Source organism: Mobula hypostoma, chromosome 1, assembly GCF_963921235.1.
Source record: "Mobula hypostoma chromosome 1, sMobHyp1.1, whole genome shotgun sequence".
In the NCBI taxonomy this organism is placed as follows: domain Eukaryota; kingdom Metazoa; phylum Chordata; class Chondrichthyes; order Myliobatiformes; family Myliobatidae; genus Mobula; species Mobula hypostoma.
This window is the reverse complement of record NC_086097.1, coordinates 243994900-244015735: the sequence shown is the minus strand read 5'-3', so window position 1 is coordinate 244015735 and position 20836 is coordinate 243994900. Positions and strand designations below refer to the sequence as shown.

General features: G+C 43.6%; 1 protein-coding gene across 9 annotated transcripts in view; it reads right to left on the bottom strand.

Moving 5' to 3' along the window:
* arpp21 (cAMP-regulated phosphoprotein, 21) overlaps nt 1-20836 on the bottom strand; it is a 414287-nt gene that overhangs the window by 248754 nt on the left and 144697 nt on the right. For 6 of the 9 annotated variants that reach the window (XM_063066315.1, XM_063066349.1, XM_063066355.1 and 3 more), the window contains exon 1: nt 14783-14951. The exons of the other annotated variants lie outside the window; for them this stretch is intronic. The gene's annotated coding sequence lies outside the window, so the exon portion shown is untranslated. Of the gene's footprint in view, nt 1-14782; nt 14952-20836 lie in introns of those variants that run through there. 9 annotated transcript variants of the gene reach the window in all.

Genomic DNA, 20836 nt, shown 5'->3' with positions numbered 1-20836 from the left:
AAGCAAAACATTTCACAGCATATATCACAATAATCATGATTCTTCATTCTGATTCTGATTTTTTGACTTTGCACTGTAAAACAACAAACTTCATGTCATACGTCAGTGAAGATACACCTCATATCGGTCCATGGTCTCCTGTTGTGCCAAGAGGAGGCCACCCTCAGGTTGGAGGAGCAACACCTTATATTCTATCTGAGTAGCCTCCAACCTGACGGCATGAATATCAGTTTCTCCTTTCGGTAAAAAAATTCCCTCCCCCTTTCCTCTTCTTCTATTCCCTCCTCCGGCCTCTTACCTCTACAATCCTGCCCATCACCTCCCCCTGGGTCCCCTCCTCCTTCCCTTTCTCCTATGGTCCTCTCTCTTCTCCTATCAGATTCCTTCCTCTCCAGCCCTCCACCTTTCCTACTCAGCTGGCTTCACATTTTAACCTGTCCTCGTCCTCCTCCCCCCACTTCGTTATTCTGGAGTCTTCCCCCTTCTTTTCCAGTCCTGATGAAGGGTCTCGGCCTGAAATGTCGACTGTTTGTTCATGTCCATGGATGCCGCCTGACTTGCTGAGTTCCTCCAGCATCTTGAGTAGGTTGCTTTGTACTGCAGATTTTCTCTTGTTTAGAATACACCTCATTCTGGTTCAACTGGCACCTTGAAGATGTATTAATATGAAATGGCTGTGGTGTGCACTGCTCACTTAGACAGTTCTGACAACACACACTCAATGTTCCAGGAACAGCTTCTTCCATTCCGCCATCAGGTTTCTGGATGGACTATGAACCCATGGACACTATCTCTCTTTTTGCACTACTTACTTATACGTATATATTTCTTATTGTGACTTATAGTAACAAGGTGCCACGGTACTGTAGTGGCTGACACAACACTACGAGGGGTGATTGATAAGTTTGTGGCCTAAGGTAGAAGTTGTCAATTTCAGAAAACCTAGCACATTTATTTTTCAACATAGTCCCCTCCTACATTTACACACTCAGTCCAGCGGTCGTGGGGCATACAGATCCCTTCTTTGTAGAGGCGGTCCACAGCAGGGGTGATTGATAAGTTCGTGGCCTGAGGTAGAAAGAGATGAGTTATACAGCTCTTGTTACATGCACGTGCAGTTCAACTCTTTGAGTGAAAATGCAGAAAGTTTGAAGTTAAGAACTCATCTTCTACCTTAGGCCACGAACTTATGAATTACCCCTTGTATTACAGATCAAGGAGTTGGCCTTTAATCCTGTCATCCTCCGTAGGGAGTCTCTGTATATCCTCCCCGTGGAACTCGTGGGTTTTCTCTGGGTGATCCAGCTTCCTCCCACTGTCCAAAGACCATTAGACCATAAGACATACGAGCAGAATTAGGTTATTTGGCCCATTGAGTCTTCCCTACCATTTCTTCATGACTGAACCAATTTTACTCCCAGCTCCAATTTCCTGCCTTCTCCCATATCTCATCATGCCCTGACCAGTCGAGAATCTATCAACCTCTGCCTTAAATATCCCCAATGATTTAGGCTCCACAGCCACCTTTGGCAACGAATTCCACAGATTCAGCACTCTCTGTCTAAAGAAACTCCTCCTCCTCTCTGTTCTAACTGGATGTCCCTCTATTCTGAGCCTGTGTCATCTGGTCTTGGACCCCCTATCGCAGGAAACAACCTCTGTACATCCACTCTATCGAGGCCTTTCAACATTCGATAGGTTTCAATGAGATTTCCTTCATTCTTCTGAATTCCAGTGAGAGTCATCAAACACCCCTCATATGATAAGCCTTTTGATCCTGGAGGCATTTTTGTGAAACAATTATTTTTGTTTCCTCCAGGTGCTCTGGTTCCCTCCAACAGTCCAAAGATACACTGGTTGGTAGGTCAGTTGGTCATTGTAAGTTAACCCATGATTCGGCTAGGATTGGATTGAGGGATTGCTGGGTGGCACAATTTGAAAGGTCGGAAAGGCCTATTCCACGCTGTATCTCAATAATTAAAAAATAAAAAGACTGAGAGGTGATCTTATAGAGGTGTTTAAAATTATGACTGGCATAGGTAGGGTGAATGTGCACAGTCTTTTTCCCAGAGTTGGGGAATCAAGAACTAAAGGGTGTAAATTTAAGGTGTGATAGGGATCAGAGAGGCAACATTTTACCCAGGGTTATACCAGAGGAAGTGGCTGACGCAGGTGAATAAGCTCTTCAGTGATGGTAGACTACAGCCAATGACCTTTTCTGCTGTCCTGACTGTTCACTGTTGTTTTGTATATCATGAGCGAATGCTACACTGAACCAGACAGTAATGGCCGATGTGAGGATGCTCTCTGTGACGGCAGTGTGGAATTGCAGCTGAATGTTCAGGGGAAGGTGGATTTTTACTGACGGCTGTAAGAAGTACGTCCTCCGCTGAGCCTTTTTGTTAATGAAGGAGATATGGTTCTCCCATCAGATGTAATCACACCTTTTCAACACTGCATGAGGTATGTGCTCTGTAGTCTAACTAGTGTTGTATTATGTGGGTGTGTTTGTGTCTAAGGTTTTCATTCAGAAATGCAATTTGGAGAAGATACAACACACAACAATGCTTTTCGGTTCCGAGCATGGAACAAACTGTTTTAAACAAACAAGATTTTTCCATTTTTTTGCAAGTCCACAGCTCAATGATTATGTCCAGTGTGATGGGAGTGCACTGTCCAGGTCCACGGGGCTCTTCTTTGTTGCCAAGCTCAGCTTTCTAACAAAGCAGCTGATACTTTCAGAGATCAAAGGGTTGCTTTTGGGTCTGTTACATTTCCAAGCTTCTTGCTGTGAATAGGATCCCATCTTCAGTTTACTTATTTAGTGATACAGCATGGAATATACCCTTCTGGCCATTTGACCCACGCTGCTCCAGCAACCCTGACAACCACAATTAACCCTAACCTAACCACAGGACAATTTGCAAAGACCAATTAACCCACCTGGTATGTCTCTGGACTGTGGGAGGAAACTGGAGCACCTGGGGGAGATGCACACATTCCACGGGGAGGACGTACAGAGACTCCTTACGGAATGGCGGCAGAATTGAACGCCAAACTCCGGAACACGCTGAGCTGTGATAGCGTGGTGCTAACCGCTGGTGCTCACAGTTTTTAATGTAAATGGCAAGCAATAATCAGTCTGAAGTTAAAAGGACAACTTTGCAAGCAGACAGAGCACAGACTTGCTGGCCCACAGTACAGGGCTGGCTGCTCAAAGGTGCAGTGTAAGACAATGGGGTAAGGTTAATTGGCCTGTATCAACTAGACAACACAGGCTAAGTTATTTAGTTCGAGGAAGATTGCAGACAAAATTGATACTATCACTTAGCACATCAAATAGATGATCTATCAATAGTTCTATTTGTATACTCAGAGGGTACGTAGCATCAATGTTGGGTCAATTCACAGCATTGATGTTGCGTGCTTGTGAATTCTGTTGCAAGAAGCATTTAGACCATCTGTGCGAAAAGGTATCTGACAAATATCATGTGTTTGAAGTCACCCAGGTGGCAAATAAAACAGTCTAAATATCAGAGAGCAGCCAGGCTTGTTAGGAATGGTCAAGGGACAGCAAGAAGAATGACAGAAAGCTGGAATAACTAGAATCCATTCTTCTGCCTTTGATTCTGCAATTGACAATTTGTGCATCTGCAACTCATTGGCAAGTCTTTTTAGCTTATAGGAACTGCACTGTGTTTTGGGAATCCTTTGTATTTCAGAAACTGATATAGAATTTTAGATGAAAACCTCTGTGAGTCTTAAATGCATTTTAAGAATTTTGTCTGCATTTAAACTTGTATCAAAAAATAAATGAACTGGATTTAAACTAATTTGTTAACTGGAAGTATTGTCTCCTTGGTAGGGTGTATGGGACCCACCGCTCAAATAGAGGGTATTGGCAGCTAAACTCATTGTGGGGGATAAACAAGTATGTGAAATTACCGGACATACACAACCAAAATCTGTGGATGAACCAGGAGATTCACATTCTGCTGAGGCCTAGACCTGTGGCCTCAGATGCAGAACGAGACAAGTAGTTCAGCTACAGCCCACAAAAGGCTATTTTAAGAGTGAGAAAACAATTCTGATTGAAGTTAGATGGAATTGAATGCACATCAGCACTGGCAGGGTTTGCAGGCCGTTACTCCCTCTGCGACTGGGCACTTGACTTCCTCACTGGGACCCCCAGTCAGAGCTGAAAAACTACCCCCTGCCTACTCACTAACAGTCAACACTGGTGCACCTCAAGGACGCAAGCTTAGCCCAGTACTCTATTGTCTCTACACCCATGATTGTGTGGCTAGGCACAGCCCAAATGCGATCTATTAATTTGCTGCTGACACAACTATTGTTGGCAGAATTTCAGATGGTGATGAGGAGGCGTACAGGAACCAGATAGATCAGCTGGTTGAGTGGTGTTGCAACCTTACACCCAACATCAATATGGCCGAGGAATTGTTTGAGGACTTCAGGAAGGGAAAGTTGACAGAACACACACCAGTCCTCATTGAAGGATCAGCACTGGGAAGGGTGAGTAGTTTCAAGTTCCTGGGTGTTAACATCTCTAAAAATCTTTTCTGGACCCAGCACATCGATGCAATTGCAAAGGAGGTACGGCAATGGCTATATTTCATTAGGGGCTTGAGGAGACATAATATGTCACTAAAGAGTCTCGTGAAGTTTTACATGGTTGCATCACAGTCTGGTATGGAAGGACCACTGCATAGGATTGGAAAAAGTGCAGAAAGTTGCTAACTCAGCGAACATCATTATGGGCACTATGCTCCCCAGCATCGAGAACACTTTCAAAAGGAGATGCCTCAAAGAGGCAGCGTCCATCATTAAGGATCCCCATCATGCCGAATGTGCCTTCTCCTTATTGTTACCATCAGGGAGGAGGTACAGGAGCCTGGAGATACACACTCAATGATTCAGGAATAGCTTCTTCCCCTCTGTCATCCAATTTCTGAATGGACATTGAATCCATGAACACAACCTCACTATTTATTTTTCTTCTATTTTTGCTGTCTCTTTGCACTACTTATTTAATTTTTGATACATTTTTTATTGTAAATTATAGATTTTTTGTTATTATGTATTGCAATGCACTGCTGCACCAAAACAACAAATTTCACAATATATGACAGTGATGTTGAAGCTGATTCTGATCTAGCCTTTGAAGTTTGGGTGGCTGCAGTATAACCACCCCCCTTCAGTGAGGGTACCCATAGTTATCTATCTCAGATAGAGTTTAAGATGTTTGCTTGAGTTTAGTACTTCGCTGCCGGAAAACCCAGCACCATCATCGCAGCCAAGTAGATAGAATGGTGAAGATGGTGTCTGGTGTGCTTGTCTTTATTGTTTTGGGCAGAGTATCTGAGTGCCTATCTAAGATTCTCTTAAATGTCCCTAAATTATCTACCTTTACCACCACCTCTGGCATGCACCCACAATTATCTGTGTAAAAATTCCCCTCTGATGTCCCCCCTATACTTTCCTCCAATCACCTTAAAATTATGCCCCCTTGTATTTTTCGCTATTTCTGCCCTGTGCAAAAAGTCTCTATCCACTCTATCTATGCCTGTTATAGAAACATAGAAAATAGGTGCAGGAGTAGGTCATTCGGCCCTTCGAGCCTGCACCGCCATTTATTATGATCATGGCTGATCATCCAACTCAGAACCCCGCCCCAGCCTTCCCTCCATACCCCCTGACCCCTGTAGCCACAAGGGCCATATCTAACTCCCTCTTAAACATAGCCAATGAACTGGCCTCAACAGTTTGCTGTGGCAGAGAATTCCACAGATTCACCACTCTCTGTGTGAAGAAGTTTTTCCTAATCTCGGTCCTAAAAGGCTTCCCCTCTATCCTCAAACTGTGACCCCTCGTTCTGGACTTCCCCAACATCGGGAACAATCTTCCTGCATCTAGCCTGTCCAATCCCTTTAGGATCTTATACGTTTCAATCAGATCCCCCCTCACCTTGCACACCTCTATCCAATCAATTCCATGCACAATCTTGAATGCTGCCCGGGTGAGTGTGAGTGCATCCAAAGGGAGAGATTCACAGTTTAAAAACTTCTAAACTTGAATACTTCAGGGTGGCATGGTTGGCAGAACGCTTTACGGTACCAGCAACCCAGGTTCAATTCCAGACGCTGTCTGTGAGAGGTTCATATGTTTTCCCTGTGACCGCATCTCTGGTCTCCTCCCACAAACAAAAGTTTTTGGTAGATTAAGTTGTAAATTGTGTAAATTGTCCTGTGATTAGGATAGGATTAAATCAGGGGTTGCTGGGTGGCATGTCTCGAAGGGCCAGAAGGGCTTACTTCGTGTTGTATCTCAATAAAAATAAATTAAGAAACATTTTTATGACACATCTTTCCTTTCCATTTGGCTCTCAGTAGTGGAAAAATAATGGATTTATTCAGAATTTTGCCGAGAAATATAATTAGTAATCAGAATCAAGTTTATTTTTCCTTATATATGTTGTAAAATTTGTTGTTTTGCATAAAATTACGATAAGTTACAACAAGAACTAAATATAAACAATAAATTAGTTGTGCAAAAAGAGAGCAAAGAGTGAGATAGTGTTCCCGGTCCGTGAATATGAAGGTGCTGGCCAGAAAGAGCTACAGTCTACAAATCAGTGAATTTGAATGAATCAAGGACAGTGGAAGTAGACAAACCGATTGTTATTGTTCTTGCCATGTGCTTAAAGGAGATGGAGGCGGCCATTTTGTGAGGCTGTCCTTGCAGCCACCCATTTTATGAACTCTTTGATGAACTGATTCTTGCACTGGGATAACTTATGTGGACACAAGAAGTTTCAGCTGATGAGCTGCTAAACCTGAGACTATTCTCAGACAAGTAGCTGTATATTATGTAAAGTCACAGACTTGAAGGAGGAAGCTCAGTGTCTGGGTCACTTAGTTTGACTGGTTTGAACCAGTCAGAGTTGAAAAGAACAAAGGCATGAGGCAGAGGGCAGAGACTATAGTACAATCCTGGTTGTAGTCCTGGGCCAGCACTAATCAGAAGGTGACCCAGGGAGGTCAGGAGACTTTGAGTCAATAGAGATGCATCATTTGAACTGATGAGGAACATTATAAGAGTTAGGAGCTTCACTTCTCCAACCATCAGAGACCAACGATCGTGGATGTGGAGGACATGTGGAGATTGGAGTGGAACCATGAGGAACACCTGGCTAGCGTAGACTCATATCCTGGGTAATACCTTTTCTCTTCATTGACTGTTCATGAAGGGTCAAGGAATCCTAGTGGGTGTGCACACAAATAGTTAGTTTGTGAACCCACATGCTTTTTAGTTGGGACCAAAAAGATTACCTGTTGGTAAATAGAAATTCCTCCAGCATTTTGTATATTTAAGGCAGAAGCTGATAGTTTCCTGATCAGTCAGGACATCAAAGGATATGGCGAGAAGGTAGGCGTATGGGGTTGAGTGGGATCCAGATCAGTCATGGTGAAATATTGGAGGAAGCTCGATGGGCTGAACGGCCTAATTCTGCTCCTATGTCAATGGTCTTATGGTCTATTCTGCGCTATATCTCAATAAAAAAAGAAAAAAAACTTCAAAGCAATCGAGCGAGTTTTGAATGTTTTGCACTAAAATTACATTTACAGCTGTACCTAGAGGATATTCATCATTTTCAAACTGAGAGAACTAATTGTCAACACACAAGCTAGGAGAATTCATAATTCAATTGTTACTGCATCTACAATTCATCCCACCTACCTTCAAAGGATGACTCATAGACCGAAGGGAAAAAAATAAAGCTTACAACTTACTTTTAAACATCCTGCAATATCATTGCTGTAATAACTTAGCAATTAAGGTAGCAATAACAGATGTCTTGGATAATTTTGGTGCAATATGAAGAGACTGTTTCTACACTACAAATGTCATTTTCTAAATAAAATATGAACCATGGACACATTCAGTCTTTTCAGTGGAAAATTAGAAAACTCATTTCTTTCTTTGAAGCAAAACTAGAGAAGTTCTATAGTGTCCTGAGCAACATTTCACCCTCAACCAGCCTCATCTAAATCAATTATACGTCAGAATCTACCGACAGCTTGTTGTTGGAATCTGATGCTATTAATCCAAAGTTCAAGGTTCAAGGTTCAAGTTTCATTTATTATCAAAGTATACATGCAGCATAGAACCATGAAAACGTATGCAGATATTGGAAATCCAAAGCAACGCACAGCGTCGAGGAAACAACTCCGAGATCAAGATCTGCAGGTATACATCTCTGAAGTATGTCTTCTCCAGACGTTCACGAAACAAAGAAACCTATGGAAGTCGTTCAGAAGAAAACTATCAACAACCTTCCCTCTTTGACTCAGGAGGAGGATAGCACAGGTCCATGAGCCAATCTTAATCATGGGATCAGAGGTGAAGAGGTTCAGCAACTTTAAATTCCTCGGTGTTATCATTTCAGAGGGGTTGTCCTGGGCCCTCTATGTAAGTGCAACTACAAAGAAAACACAGCAGCGCCTCTACTTCCTTACAAGTTTGTGAAGATTCGGCATCACATTTACAACTCTGATGAGCACCTATAGGTGTGTGGTGGAGAGTATATTGACTGGTTGCATCACAGCCTGGTACGAAAACAGCCCAGTACATCACAGATGAAGCCTCCTCTCCCACTGAACACAACAACATGGAGCACTGTTGCAGGAAAGCAGCATCCATCATCAGGGACCCCCACCACCCAGGACACGCTCTCTTTTTGCTGCTGCCATCAGGAAGAAGGAACAGGAGCCTCAGGACTCTCACCACCAGGTTCAGGAACAGTTATTACTTACCAGGCTCTTAAAGCAAAAGGGATAACTTCACTCACCCCATCACTGAACTGTTCCAACAACCAATGGACTCGCTTTCAAGGACACCATCTCATATTCTCGATGTTTATTGCTCTGCAGGTCTGCCAATAAATCAGTGAGTCAGACCTGCAGCATACCACATTAACAAAGTCCAAAAGGGTCCTGCGATCACCAGAAAGGCGTCTGTGATGTCACACTGTGTACTGACTCCTCCAATGTTTCTCTGAGCCCAACTCCTCAGTTTCTCTGCCAGCGAGCTACTCGCTGATGGGGTGGATCTGCAGGGCTTTAAGTTCTTCATGTCCAGCAGGGTCGTGCGATTATAAAATAATACTTCTAAAAATGATGGCAACACTCTTGGTTGACTCTGTAGAAGCCATTGCGGTCGAACGCGCCACCATCGTAATTTGTTATTTTGCCCTTTTAACACCGACATTAGGCAATACAAACATCAAACAAATTAAAAGTCACTTCCGCCGAGATTTGGCGATACCGGCCTTCCCACCATCAAGGACACCGGCACAAAGTGCCGGAAAAAAGGCCGATAACATCATGAAGGATCCCACCCACCCTGCTCATAGATTGTCTGTCCCACTCCCACTCCCTACGTAGCATCCACGCCAGGACCACCAGACTCAAAAACAGTTACTTTCCCCGAGCAGTAAGGCTGATCAACACCTCCACCCACCCCACCACACCTCCCCAACCATCGCTACTTTATCATTTCCTGTCAGAATCACCTAACGCACAGACACTATTGTGCCTAGCCTCACTTAATACAGTCTGTGTTTATAAGCTATCTTATGCATTTTTATTTATTGTGTTGTTTTTATTATTGGTTCCTTATCTTATTGTGGTTTTTTTGTGCTGCATCAGACCCAGAGAAAGAATTATTTCATTCTCCACTACACTTGTGTACTGGAAATGACACGAAACAACCTTGAATCTTGAGTTTGCTGTAACTCTGAATCTGGCTATTCATCTTTAATGGGAACGGCTATATTAAACCTGCGGTTTAATTTTGTACAATTTAAGATTTTTGATGCTCTATAAGAAATTTAAAGAATAGTCTTAGTGACTCGATTTGAATTCCAATCCCCATTCCCATTCTGACCTGTCAGTCCATGGTCTCCCCTTCTGCTATTATGTGGCCTCTCTCGAGCTGGCGGATCAATACCTCATGTTCCATCTAGGTAGCCTCCAATTTGATGGCATGAACATCGATTTCTCTAACTTCAATTGATTTTTCACCCTTCCCCCTTACTCTTCTTCAATTCCCTAGTCTGTCCTTTTACCTCTTCTCCTCACCACTCCCTGGTGCCCCCTTCTCATTCCCTTTCTCCCATGGTCCACGCTCCTCTCCTATCAGATTCCTTCTTCTCCAGCCCTTTTACCTTTTCCACCTATCACCTCCCAGCTTCTTACTTCACCCCTCCCCCACCCACCTGGCTTCACCTATCACCTTCTAGCTTGTTCTCCTTCCCCTTCCCCCATCTTATTATTTTGGCATCTTCCCCTTTCCTTTCCAGTCCAGATGAAGGGTCTAGGCCTGAAGTATCGACTGTTTATTCATCTCCATAGACGCTGCCAGAGCTGTTGACTTCCTCCAGCATTTTGTGTGTGTTACTCTTAATAATTAGCTCTCCTTATCAGGTTTTCCCGAAAAGCAGTCTTGTTTAAGTTATTTACTGGAAACCAATTAGATATGGGTATATCATGGCCTCCTTGAGTTAGAATATAATATTAGAGCATAAGACCAGAAGACATAGGAGGAGAATAAGGCCATTTCACTCACTAAGTCTGCTCTGCCATTCCACCATGGCTGATTTATTATCCCTTTCAACCACATTCTCCTGCCTAAGCTTAAAGAGTGTCCTGTTTAATCCCAAAAATATTTTTATTGCAATTTCTGTCAGGTTTGATTGCCACACGGTTAGGAGATAAAGATGCTAAAGGCACTGATGAAGTATCTTGGCCTGTAATGCCGGCTGTTTATTCCTCTCAGCAGATGCTGGATGACCTGCTGAGTACCTCCAGATTTTGTGTGTGTGTTTTTTTTTGGAGAGTGAGTTTGTGGTCCAGTAAAACACTATCCTGAGCTGAATTTCTTATTGCTTCACTCGCGACCTGCCTAAACCATTTAGGAACTAAGGAAACTGTTTCTCACCACATGGTTCAAAGTTCTGATGTATCATCAGAACATTTTAGATGCCCTAATAGCAACTCTTCTCAAAAAGATAGAGTGACGTGTTGGAGGTACGTCTCTAACTAAAGGAGGGTGTAAGGCACCCCTCCCTCCCTCCGTTAGCCTGCAGGTCACCCTAGGGCAAGGTGTAGCACCAGCTTAGACACACAACCCCCCACCCCGATCAGGGTCATGTGAAGCCATGGGAGCAGGTGGTAGATGGCACATGAGCAGCTGGTAAAGATCACAAGTCCTGGTTATGTGACCACTGACACCAGGCAGACCGTCTCCGAAGAGTATTGATAATGGCTGGGCTCACCCATCTTGCAAAGACACTGCCCAGAAGAAGGCAATGGCAAACCAATTCTGTAGAAAAATTTGCCGAGAACAATCACAGCCAAAATCCATGATCGTCTCAGAGAGTAATGTACGCATCTAATTTTACTAACGTCGCTCATAGACTGTTGGTCATTGCACCTCGATAGCGTAGTACTTCGTGTAACACTTTATATCTCCAATTGTTATCTCAGTGTTCAATTTTAGCTGCTGTCTGTACGTTCTCCACAGGGCCGTCTGGGTTTCCTGTCACATTCCAAACGTGTGCAGGTGAAGGTTAGTATTTGTGTTCTTGTTCCGACGTGTCGATCCTTGGCCTCCTCTTGTGCCAAAGTGAGGCCACCCTCAGGGTGGAGGAGCAACACCTTTTATTCCATCTGTGTACTCTCCAACCTGATTGATTTCTCCTTCCAGTAAACAATTCCGCTCCCTTTCCTCTATTCCCCATTCTGGGCTTTTAATTCTTCTCACCTGCCTATTACTTTCCCATGGGTCCCTGCTTCCTTCCCTTTCTCCAATGGTCCACTCTCCTCTCTTATCCGGTTCTCCAGCCCTTGACTTTTGCCACCCACCTGGCTTCACCTATCACCTTCCAGCTAGCCTCTTTCCCCTCCCTCCACCTTTTTATTCCGGTGCCTTCACCCTTCCCTCTCGGCCCCAAATGTCAACTGTTTATTCTTTCCCACAGATGCTGCCTAACTTGCTGAGTTCCTCCAATGTTTTGCGTGTGTTGCTTAAGGTTAGTAAGTCGTGAGCATGCTCTGCTGGTGCTGGAAGCATGGCGACACTTGTGGGCTGCCTCTTGTATATCCTTGGACTGCGCAGGTCATTGATTTAGATGATGTATTTCACACCACCACCCAGGCCATGCTCTCTTCTCACTGCTGCCAAAAGCTAGAAGGTACAGGAGCCTCAGGACTCGCACCACCAGGTTCAGGAACAGTTACCACCCCTCAACAATCAGGCTCTTGAACAAAAGGGGATAACTTCACACACATGCTCCTGCATTGAGATGTTCCCATAACCGACAATCTCATCGTCTCATGTTCTCGTTATTTATTGCTATTTATTTATATTTACATTTGCACAGTTTGTTGTCTTCTGGTTGATCTTTCATTGATCCTGTTATGGTTACTATTCTATAGGTTTGCTGAGTATGCCTACAGGAAAATAAATCTCAGGGTTGTATATGGTGGCATATATGTACTCTGATAATAAATTTTTTTGAACTTTGATGTGCGTGTTTTAAATAAAGATAATCCTTAAATCGCTGATAGAACAAAAACATACTGTAGATCCCATTAAGGGAACATTAAACTGAATCAACATTGACCCAAAGAGTAGATGACTTGTGGGGTTGATGAAAATGAATGGCTCAGCCAATTACCATTAAAAATTAAGCCTGAAGTTTTAATATCAGTTAATAGAAGCACCATCCTGATGGTGCTCATCGCTAATGAATTTTCTGTACATAATTTTAGTGAATCGAGCTGGCGAGCCTACGTAAGATAACTATCACCTATTTTTGTCTTTTGCAGGGAGCATATCAACACTAGTACACATTGTGAGGTGTTTTGGTCACCCAACTACAGGAAAGATATCAATAAACAACACACATCAAAGATATCAATAATATTGAAAGAGCACAGAGAACATTTAACAGGATTCTGCTGGGGCTTAAGAACCTGAGCCGAGTCTCAGCCTGAAACGTCGACTATTTATTCCCATCCCTCGATGTCGCTTGACCTGCTGAGCTCCCGCAGCACATTGTAGGTATTGCTCTAGATTTCCAACATCTGCAGTACTTCTTGTGTCTATTCTACGATAGGGCTGAATAGATTCGGACTTTATTTCCCAGAGTGTAGGAGAATGAGGGGAGATTTGATAGAGGCACACAAAATTATGAGGGGTATAGATGGGGTAAATGCAAGCAGGCTTTTTCCACTGAGGTTGGGTAGGACTGGAACCAGCGGTCAAGGAGGGAGTAAGGTGAAACGTTCAAGGGGAACATGAGGGGGATCGTCTTCACTCAGAGGGCGCTGGGAGCATGGAACGAGCTGCTAGTGGAGGTGGCTGATTGGGTTTGATTTCAATATTTATTACAAGTTTGGATAGTTACATGGATTGGAGGGCTATGTTCTGAGTTCCGGTCAATGGAATTAGGCAGATTAATAGTTTGTCATGGACTAGATGGGCTGAAGGGACTGTTTTTGTGTTCTAGTGTTCTATGATTCCATTATTCCATTATACAGAGAAATAAAGAACAAATTGCCTTTTTAAAAGGGCTTGAATCTTTCTTTGATCATTACTGATTTTTGTGAGACAATTCTTTCCGGCATGTTTTTTTAATGGACGTAAACGAGTAATATGCCAAAGCATAGCGGGCAAAATTCTTCACAAAATTATTCAATGTTCTTTCAACAACAGTGTTAGAAGTTGCTAACTCAACGGCAGATTCTTGCATACTTGAAATATCTTCACAGTGTCAAAGTTATAAAAAAGATTGACAGCTGTCTCAAATCCCGCTCTGTTCAGATCTCACCGGTCCTTTGCAAGGCTGGGATACAACGATCAACTATAACCTTCATCCGTAACTGTACCACTGCTCCGCAGGTTCCTGTGTTATTTAAATTATTCTAAAATTGGACCATGCCTGATGTGTAAGCTAGCTCACAATGAAGATGTTATGGTTGTCCTGGTAACACTATTCTTAAAGCGTATAATTCAAAAACCAAGCAAAGAACAAATTCTGTCATCACAGGCTCTGTATTTTTTGAATTATACTGTTGTAATATTTGTCCATTTAATTGCTAAAACTACTTATTATGTGATATACTACATCTATTTTTATTATGCATATAATCTTTTTGTGTCCTGCATTTTGAACTAACATCAGCATATCCGAAATAAAATATAGGGTAGTTTTTCTTCATTTTAGTAGAGGTGTTCACAAATATCTCTAACAATTTCCCATAAATATTGATTGATCATTATTTATATTTAACAACATGGATCGTATTTTGTTTCAACTGGTACGGGGTTATGCAATACATAATTGCCGTACTGACTCTCAGATGTTACTGTGCAACTAAGCTGGGCAGCTTCATCCACATTTCACGATGATAGATTTTCCGGAATAACATACAATGAAATGTAGCAAGGGAAAGGAAGATTTCTCTAAGAAAATTGTGCTTTCTGTGCATTGAGAAACAACGTTGAAAGGTAAAGGCACTAAATCTCGAAAAGGGATTGGCAAAATTTGCAGACAACTTATGAAGAATTACAGAAGGCACATTTAATAGTTCACGATTCTGATTCTGAAATACCTCAGTATGCAATCTTATGAAATCAATTAACAAAAATAAAAACGGGAAAGAAGCAGTTCGAAAAATGAAACGTTCGTTCTTACCTCAAACAAAATCTCGGATGTCAAGTTCATGTTACAAACTCACATTCTCATTCAGAGCTGCTACGGATCTGCCTTCCTAGAAGACATGTTTTCTCCCCTTCTCCCCTGCTGCTCTCGAGATGAGCTCACTCCGCCCACACACGGAGCTGTTAAATCTCCTGTAGCTATGCAATAACCATCCTCTTGCTCACAGTTTTGCTCGTGATGCTGGAGCGCCGGCTGATGAGTGCAAGACCATTGGCTGCTGGATCTTTAAAGAGCCATTACACCTGCAGCAGTCTAGCATTTTCATTCACAAGCTTTCAACAAAAGATGTGCTTATCCACCTTAAAGCAGTGAACTTATTATCAGCTAATATGAATTTTTTAACCTATGTAATGGTTAACTGATATACACCTAGTAACAAAAATAAACCTGGAATGATTCTACCCGCTCAGTTTCCTAATGTAAAGCCTTGTTAAAAACCTGCCACCTAAGGCAACCTGAAAACATTATTAGATATCTGTCACATGATTAACATCAAATTTATAGTTGTATATTTTATACTTCATGTTCAAAGTTCAGAAGTTATCACATACAGTACTGTGCAAACGTATTAGGCACATAATATAGCTAAGACTTTTGCACAGCACTGTAGAAATTTTATGTATTGCTACTGCAAAAAAAAACAAATTTCATGACATATGTGAGTGGTGATAAACCTGATTCTGATATGGGTCTCTATTGTGGACTGAGAGCGAGAAGGGGGCAGGGAGAGGGGAATCATGGTTGGGAAAAGGGGAAGGGAGAGGGGAGGGAGCAGGAAGCACCAGAGAGACATTCGGTAATGATAAATAATCCAATTGCTAGGAATCTAGTGACCTTGCCTGGTGTTTCAGGGTTTGGGTGTGTTTGCACCCACACCACTGGAAACTCTTGTCTCATACCTGTACCTCACCTCTCCTGCGGCGTTCCACCCTCGCCATTCCCAACACCCTTTGCTCCCGCCAGATTTACAAACTCGCTCTCCACTCCGCATTGACAAATACAGTTATGTTCAAAAGTCTTAGGCACCCAAGCTACAGGTATATATATATATATATATATATAAATGTGCCAAAGACTATTGCATAACACCATATATCTAATTTAATTAAATATCAAGGTTAATTGTTAGTTGTAGAGCATGTTAGTACAACAAATAGAGAGACAACTCTTGGAAACTGGAGCATATTTTCATTGACATTAGACAGTTACAGTAATGCTTCACAGTGCCACTGAATGGAGTTCAGTTCCCACTGTTGTCTGTAAAGTGTCCGAACGTCCTCCCGATGACCTTGTGGCTTTCCTCTGGGTGCTACAGTTTCCTCCCACATTCCAATGACATACGGGTCAGTGAGCGGTGGGCGTGCCACGTTGGCGTCAGAAGCATAGCAACGTTCGCGGGCTGCCCCCGGCACATCCTCGGACGGTGTTGGTCACGGGAGCAAACGGTGCATTTCACTGTGTGTTTCGTTGCTTCAATGTACATGTGACAAACAAAGACACAGCACGGTAATGGGCCCTTACCGGCCAATGAGCTTGTGTCGCCCAATTACACCCATCTGACCAATTAGTTGTCTAACCCGTAAAATGTCTTTGTGGGAATGCGGGAGGGAACAGGGGAACCCAGAGGAAACCCTAACCGTCACGGGGAGAATGTACAAACTCCTTAAATAGGAAAAGATCCTATGAAAGGTAGTGGATTCGGCCTAGAAAATCACAGGTAAAAGCCTCCCAATCTTGGGCACATCTCAATGAAATGTTGCTGTCGAAAAGCAGCATCCATCTTCAAAGATCTCCACCATCCAGGCCATGGTCTTTTCTCGCTGCTGCCATCAGGTACGGGCGTCTCAGGACTCGTACCACCAGGTTCAGGAACAGTTACTACCCCTCAACCATCAGGCTCTTGAACAAAAGAGGATAACTACACTCATTTCTTTTAACTTGTGGTTTCATGCTTGTTATTTATTGCTATTTATTATCCACATTTGCGCAGTCTGTTTACAGTTTACAGATCCTGTTTACAGTTACCATTCTATAGATTTGCTGAGTTTTTCCACCAAAAAAGTGTGTAACGTTCAGTTACATTGGCTCATAACAAAGAAGCATTCCCCGGTATAACATAACAATGAAGCCATTTTAAATTTAACGCAAAAAAAAAGAAACACCGTGTACAAGTGTCTCAGGGTTGTGTGTGGTGACATGTATGTACTCTGATAATAAATTTTACTTTGAACTTTTTTAGATTATGAGAACACTCAGTCCTCTTTTATTGTCATTTAGAAATGCATACATGCATTAAGAAATGATACAATGTTTCTCTGGCGTGATATCACAGAAAACAAGACAGACCAAAGACTGATACTGACAAAACCACATAATTATAACACATAGTTACAGCAGTGCAAAGCAATACCATAATTTGATGAAGAACAGTCCAAAGGCACAGTAAAAAAAATAGTCTCAAAGTCCCGAGTCGATCAACTCCTAAGTCCCTGATAGCAGGCGGCAAAAGGAAGAAACTCCCTGCCATAAGCCTCCAGGCACCGTCAACTTGCCGATGCCTTGGAAGCAGCCGACAACAGCCGACCCCAAGTCCATCTGTCCGAAAACTCCGAGCTTCCGAGCAGCCTCTCCGATACAGCCTCCTGAGCGCCTTCGACCTCTCCCCGGCCGCTGAAACATGCAAAGCCGAGGATTTTGAGGTCTTCAGCTCCAGAGATTCCGGTTACCACACAGTAGCAGCGGTAGCAAAGCAGACATTTCAGAAGTTTTCCAGATGTTCCGCTATGCTCTCATGTCTGTCTCCATCAAATCAGGATTGTTCACGGTCCCCTATTTGACAGATAACAGATATTCATCACCAGAGAGGCCGCGCGCGCTGTCGTCGCGCCGCCATCTTCTCCCCTTTGAAGTGAAATGTAGAAAACTGGAGGGATATTTAGGAGGTAGATGTTTAGAACGAGTAGATTAACACCATGGGCGGAAGGTCCTGTACTGTATTATAATTTTCTATGTTTTATGTCCTCGAACCCTAATTGGTGATCACTGGTACTGCAAAACAATGGACTAACTACAACGCTACCATGTTGTTCTTATACAGTAATACGTTGTCAGGCACAAACTCCTTCCCAACAGCAGCTTCACTGAACCCAGGTCACAAAAAAGTTGGCTAATGAATGTCTTTTGCACTTACTAATATTCTCGTAGAAAAGCACCAGATAATACTGGGCTCCCACTACCAAAACAGGTAAGCTAACAGCAACAGGACTATAAAAAGGGTAGATGCAAGCACACTCTTTCCACTAAGGTAGTAGCACAGCACTGTAATAATTTTATGTATTGCACTATACTACTGCTGTAAAAAAAACACATTTCATGACATATGTGAGTGATGATAAACCTGATTCTGATATGGGTCTCTATTGTGGACTGAGGGGTCAGGGAGAGGGGAATCACGGTTGGGAAAAGGGGAAGGGAGAGGGCAGGGAGCAGGAAGCACCAGACAACATTCTGTGATGATCAATAAACCAATTGTTTGGAATCAAATGATTTTGCCTGGTGTCTCAAACATGTATATTTGTCCCATGATTGTGTGGGTTTCCTTCCGCAATCCAAAGACGCGCAGTTGGTAAGTTAGTTATTCATTGTAAATAGTCCTGTGATTAGGCTGGTGTTACCTCCTTGAGGACCACAACCTTGTCAAGGTTTGGAGGCTTGCGTGCCTCAGTGGACCAGAGAGCTCTGCTGGCTGGAGTCCGGGTTTTGTGCTTTGGCTCTTGGTAGGGTCACCCATGCCAAACAGGTCAAAGGGTAGAGGCCAGACCAAGAGTGGTCCATTGATCCTCCAGGTTCGGGGGTTCAGCTCAGGGTTAACAACCCTGACGGATAAAACAAAATTATTACAGAAACACCAATGAAGAATCCTTCCACATTTGTGTGTGGCGGTATTCCTGAGTCTCCACCTGGGACTTGCACGACTGACGGTAAACCGAGAGGAAGCTACTGGCACGATGAAGGAGCCGTGAACATCACCAGAGATGGAGGACCCTCATTGCTATTCTACAGTGGTGTGGCGGGCAAAAGAAGAAGACTAGTGTTAAATAGGTGGGTTGCTGGGCAGCGCGATTCGTTGGGCCGGAAGGGTCTGTTCTGAGCTGCATCCCTAAATAAAATAAAATAAAAAAATAAAGTTTAATCTGATGTTTTTTCTGACTTCTGACTATCCACAAGGCCGTCATTTACTTATCAACCACATGTACAAGCTCATAATCAGAAGGCATTTTTATGTTGAAAGCCATCAGAAACAGATACTTCAGCTAACTAGCGAGGCTGCAATGGTGAACCACACAGTGGCGGTGATGTACCTGTTGACGCTCACATCTACCTGCATTTAGCTGGTTCCAACCCTTTGAAACTGACTTCTCACTCTGGTAAAATGGTGGCAGCGACCAACGGCGACATCCTGCAGAGAGCTCACAAAATTACTAGATACTCTTCTTTTAAATGAGGTGTCCCTGAATATTTTTATGCCATGGACCAACACCGTTGAGCAAGGGGTCCGTGGAGACCCTCAGGTGGGGAACCCCTGGTTTAAGTATACTTCTTCTGAACGGTGATCGATTGCAGCCTGCAATCTCCATTTCAAAGACGTATTTTTCAGCCAACTATGCAACCTGGCATTTTTGCTATCTCCCGGGGAATTTGGCAGGCATGAGAGGGCAACCATCGATACCTAATGGCGGAACAGGAGCCTATTATTCCAGGCGGATTAAATCATCGAGCAAGATTGAAATCGACGAACAGGTGTTCAGAGCCTGTCTGCCCGTGTTTGACTAGCCCCCCGCGCCCCCCGCTGCTGCCGGTGCATGGTGCAGAAGTCTTGGGTCTAACGCTGAAAGGTTCAGTTCCTCGGTGGCTCGTGGCTGGGGACCCACTTTGCAGATTCTGCAGTTCATTATACGATCCGCACAACTTGATCAAGCTGCTTCAGTGCAAACTGGCTCTGCGGCTGTGACCTGCAGCCATCGACACGGCGCTGAACTGACTGACTCGGTGCCTGTGGCCTGCGGCCATCGGCTTCTGGACCGGCTTCACTCCCGTCATTGGCTCGTGGATGCGGCCTCGCTTTCGGGGACTGGACTCTGCGGTTTGATGCTCAATGTTCTGTGTCTTAATCGCTTGCTTTCTGTTGGCAACGTGATTTGTTCTTTCCTATGTGTGGTGAGTGCTTGATGGACTTCGTTGAGTGGGGTTCTTCTTTAAGCGGGTTCTATGATGTCTCGTTATTTCGTGACTGCCTGCGGGAAGATGAATCTCAGGGCTGTATACGGTATATATCATCATTGTTACGTGCTGTGTCGTACGATGTGGGCAATCGTGGTCTTTCTACAGAAGTGACTTTCCATTGCCTTCTTCTGGGCAGTTTCTTTACAAGATGGGTGACACCAGTCATTATCAATACTCTTCAGAGATTGTCTGCCTGGCGTCAGTGGTCACATAACCAGGAGGCAGATACATTAGGGGCATTTAAGGAACCCTTGGATGATTTAGCAGTCATGGTAATGTAGCGGCTAGCATAATGATATTACCGCACCAACGACCTGGGTTCAGATCTGTCGCTGTCTGTATGTTCTCCCTGTGACTGCAAGGGTTTCCTCTGGGTGCTCTAGTTTCCTCTCACAGTCCAAAGACATACGGTTACATGGGTGCAATTGGGTGGCAGAGGTTTGTTGGGTTGGAAGGTTATACCACAGGTGGATAAACACAATTTCGGTGCCTCTGATAATTCACTGCATCTGAAAGTGGCAACACAAGGAGATTATGGTTGTTAAGAAGGTGTGGGGCCATGCATGCCTTCATTGGTCAGGTTGCTGAGTAGAGGAGGGAGGAAGTCAGATTGCAGTCATAAACACTTTGGTCAGGTACCTGGGGAACTGTGTGCATTTCTGGTGGACCTGGAGGTTTTGGAGAGGGTGCAGAAGAGGTTCGCCCGGATGCTTCCTGGGTTGGGGAGTGTTAGAAATAAGAAGT